Source organism: Parasteatoda tepidariorum, chromosome 1 (assembly GCF_043381705.1).
Source record: "Parasteatoda tepidariorum isolate YZ-2023 chromosome 1, CAS_Ptep_4.0, whole genome shotgun sequence".
NCBI classification, from domain to species: domain Eukaryota; kingdom Metazoa; phylum Arthropoda; class Arachnida; order Araneae; family Theridiidae; genus Parasteatoda; species Parasteatoda tepidariorum.
This window is the reverse complement of record NC_092204.1, coordinates 93,341,554-93,346,677: the sequence shown is the minus strand read 5'-3', so window position 1 is coordinate 93,346,677 and position 5,124 is coordinate 93,341,554.

Here is a 5,124-nt window from a genome sequence, read left to right as displayed (position 1 = left end):
GTAACACTTTGAGGGCCACTTTCACATTCATCAGATTTTGTTATGCTAGAAACGTTTTCTTCAACGGAAGTATCACATTTCTGTACAACAGTAAAACTTACATTGGTACTAGATGCTGTCACCTCACTAAGTTCAGGTCGTGATTTTTTCTCAAAGTAATTAAAAATTGTTAAATTCTAGCTTTTTGACATCCTAAAGATCCAAGAACAGCAAATATATATATATCACGTGATTTTGGTTTCAAAAGTACAACCCTATTATAGTAAATGTTTTTTCTGTATTCTGAGAAATACCATGAGAAAAAAAAGTAGGCATAAGGCACATAAAAATATATAGTCTTAAAAAATAATAGCTCGCATAATTTTTACTAAAATTTTTATTTTTGCCATTTTGTCTGAGCTCAATGGGGGTGTTTAAACCCCTAAACCCCTCCCTTGCGTACGCCACTGATCAGGTCAGTGTTACCGTATGTTTATTGGTCTAAATCGGGTGCCATCGGGTAGACATTGGTGTCAAAGAATATATAAGTAAAATAATATCTTATATATTCTTCGTTGGTGTCATGGGGTTTGGTAAACCAAAATATTTAGACTTAATACTGGTTGAAAAAAAAATGAAGTTTGTAAATTTGAGGCAAATTCGATGAAAAAGAAATAATAATCCTTAATTTTTTGGAATTATTTAATTCGGAAAAAATCTTTGTTAATTTTTTTTCAGTGTCTAATTTAAAAATAAATAAATAAAGAAATTCATTTTGTGGAAATGTGCACCAAATAATTGTTGAATGCGATATAGTAATTTCCATACATTTAAAGAGAACCATTATTTATTGTATTTTTTAACCGTTTTTGAACAGCCAAACCATTTTTGGGTTTGCTAGTATCAATGCTCAATTTTGCAGCTTTGCAATTTTGAACCCAACCTAGAAGGCAAGAGAGCTCCTGTATGAATCATTGGGACAAACTAACCTTCGTGGCGGAATTTTTCATGAAACTAATCCTCATTTGCTTTACATGGAAAGGAAAACCACTGAAAACCTACCTCAGCTAACTCGTAGGCAAGGGAGTTCGCCCCTACGATGAGTCTACCAGTGGAGATATTTAGCTTCCGCACTGTTGTCGGTGCGAGCCGGGTGCAGAATTCGAATTGATCAGCCATTGGTGGGATGCGAACTTGGTTCTAGGAGACGAGCACTCTATCCCTTGAGCCACTGCGTCTCATATAATGAAGAATTTATTTCTTATTTTATGATCCAATTTTGAGTTCACGGCTACCAATGTTCAACAACGAAGCCTTGTAATTTTGAACCTAATCCAGAAGACAAGGGAACTCCTCCTGGGTCAAGTATTGAGAGAAATTTTTCTGAGTAGCAAACTTTTTGATTAAACTGACCCATATTTGCGTATAGTAAAGATTGTGCATGCGTTGGTTTTAATAAGATTGTTTTTAAGTATTTAGTAGATGTTTATAGAGCCGTGGTGGCTCAGGGAATAGAGCGCTCGCCTGCCAATGAGGTGTCCCGGGTTCGAATCCCTGTGATGGCTGGTCAATACTAATTTCACATTGCTGACGCAAAATATCCTCAGTGGTAATTAGTGGAGGACTCAGTGGAGGACCAACCCATGATCAGTCGATCATGGGTTGGAGTTCCCTTGCTGTCAGGCTAACTATAGAAGGTTTTCGTGTATTTTTTAAATGGAACCAGTTTCCAGCGAATTACGCAGTGTAAAAGAATAATAATAAATTTAAAAAAAAAATCGCAATTTGTCTATTTTTTATCAGTTCCTTATAAGCTAAGGATTATGTGTCTGTGGGACTAAAAAAATTTTTTTTTACCTATCTAATAGATGTTATTCCAGGTATATATTGTTATATTTTTCATGAACACGAGGCTCAACGTTTATAATGAAATGAGTTTCAACTGAATTACGCAGTTCAAAAAATTTAAAAAAAAAATCGCAAATTGTCCTCCTTTTCATTAGTTTTTTATTATGCTAAGGATTGAGAGCGCGTACAATTAAATAAGATTTTTTTTTATATATTTAGTTGATATTTCTAGGTAAGTATGGGCGTTTTCTATTAACATGACGTCCACGTTTTGTAATTAAATCAGTTTCAAATGAAAACACATAACAAAAAAGGATAATAACTTCTCAATTTGAGCACCTTTTTATAATTTTTTTTTATATGATAGTATTCGTGCATGTATTGGATTAAATAAGATATTTTTCGCATGTTTAATTGATATTTCCTGATATATATGGGTATTTTCTATAAACATGACGCCCATGTTTTAGAATGAAAGAAATTTCGGTACAAAATAATTATTGGAAAAGTTCGCGAAATCTCTATTTTTTGATAAAATTATTCAATGCTAGGAATTGCGCGCATGTTGAAGTAAATAAGATTTCCCCCCACATATTTAGTTGATATTTCCTGGTATATATGAGTATTTTCCTTAAAAATGACGCCTATGTTTGACAAGGTAACCGATTTCAAATGAATTACGCAGTGCAGAAAGTTATAAAAAAATCGCAAATGCTTAATCTTTCTATCTGTTCTTTATATGTAAAGGATTGTGCACAAGTCAGACTAAGTAAATTTTATTTATTTATTTAAATTTCAATTTATATTTACAGATACGGATAGTTATTTTTCCTAAACATTGTGTTCGTGTTTTACAGTGAAATCTGTGAGAAATAAATTACGTTTCAAATAAATTATGAAAATTTGTGAATTGTCCATATATACGGTAACCTTTTATATGATGAAGAATATGCGTCTTTGGGTAAAACAAAACTTTCTTTTCAAGTATTCCGTTCATATTTTTCGATATAACCGAATGAGCAACAATTTCTCCATTTTAACTTTATTTTTCTCACATAGAAAAAGGAAAGATAATCATTAAAAAAAAGGAATATTTAATTAACGTTACAAAATTATTAAATATAATTTTCAAATATTGTCCATGACCGTGATTCGAGCCCCGAATTCTCTAGACTAGGAATTGCTTGCTTCCTGCCACTTAGCCCTAACAATCACACTTCACCTCGCTGCCCGCCTTAAAACAAACTTTAAAAGTAATTTCCTGCGCTTTTTTTTTTTATTTAGCCATATTGTGCCACATTGTAAGCCCCCTGATTTGTATATAATTTTCTTTTCTTTTGGTACGGTAGTATATAATAATATAATATCTGGTCGGGTTGAAAATTATAGGTTTATATTAAGATGAGATATGGGGCCATTTTTATCTACAGTGTATGAGCGACAATTTCTTCATTTCAACGCTATTACTCGCACTTAGAAAAGGAAAAATAATAAATTTCAGAACAGGAATATTTTATTAACGTTACACCGTTGTAAAATAAATAAGAAATTTTTTTAACAATAATAAAAAAACATTTATTTAAAATAATAATAATAATTTTTTTTTGTAACATAAATAAAAAAGAAATTATTTTGTCGCTTCCTATCACTTAATGTCGCTTCCTATCACTTCCTATCACTATCTTCCAATTTGTTGCATGCTATCAATTAACGCTAACAGCCACACCACACCTGGCTGTCCGAATTATAAGAAGCTTTAATTACTTTTTCGCTCTTTTCAACGGAACCATATTGTGCAACATTGTGGACCCCCTAATTGTATATTTACTTTCGTTGGCACGGTAGTATAGAATACTATAATATAATATCTGGTAGAGTTTGAAAATTATAGATTAATATTAAGAGGAGATACGGGACTATTTATATGTACAGCATATGAGCAACAGTTTCTCCATTTTAAGGCTATTATACGCGCTTAAAAAAGGAAAAGAAAATAATTTAAGATAAGGAATATTTTATTAACGTTACAATATCGTAAAACAAATAAAAGACGCATTTATTTTAATTAAATATACTTTGTAATTATTGACCATAACCAGGGCTCGAAGCCCGAATCACCCGGACCACCAATTTGCAGTTTGCTATCAATTAACCCTAACAGTCAAACCGCACCTGACTGACCGACTTATGAAGCTTTATGTACGTGCTTACTCACGCTTTTTCATTGGAACCATTTTCTGCCTTATTGTGGGATCACTAAATTGTCTATAATTATTTCCTTTAGTACGGTAGTATAGTATACTGTAATATAATATCAGGTTATGTTTAAAAATTATAGATTAATATTAAGAGGAGATACGGGACTATTTATATGTACAGCATATGAGCAACAGTTTCTCCATTTTAACGCTATTATACGCGCTTAAAAATGGAAAATATAATAATTTTACGAAAAGGAATATTTTATTAACGTTACAATATTGTAGAATAAATAAGAAACACATTTATTTTTATTAAATATTGACCATGATCGAGGTTTGAAAACTGAACCCTTGGGACTAGCAATTCGTTGCTTGCTGTTATTTAAACCTAACGGCCCCACCACACTTGGTTGCCCGACTTATAAGAAGATTTAAGTACTTTCCTGCTCTTTTTCAATGGAACCATTTTGTTCTACATTGTGGTCCCCTTAAATTTGTCTATAATTATTTCCTTTGGTACGGTAGTATAGTCCATGTTTTTTTGTGAAACTAGGTTTGAATGAAATATGCAGAGCAAAAAAATCAGGAAAAGCTTGTTAATTGTCCACCTTTTTATCAGCTCTTTTCATGCTAGGGATTGTGGGTTGGACTACATAAGATTTTTTTTTAATATTCAATATTTCCAAATATATATGGTTAGTTTCAGTTAATCTGACATTCTTGCTTTTTATTGAAATCAGTTTCAACTCAATTACGCTGTGCAAAAAATTATTAAAAAAATTGCAAAATCTTCGACCTGTCATCAGCTTTTTTATGACTAGACTTTGCGTGGAATAAATGAACGGCAATGCTTAATTTGAATTCTAATAACAAATATTATATTGCTGTCGAAACAGGTGAAATTTTTTTTACCTCTGTATTGTTTTACTCTTAATCAAATTCGTATGAATTTGTATTTAATGTTTTGAAGAAATTGCATTTTTTCGAAATTTATTAATACAGAAATATTCTTTCATTCATTTGTTTTGAAATATATCTCATTTCATTCATTTGTTTGAATATTGTCAGAATAAAAAGTAGACGGTAATGCCGAAAG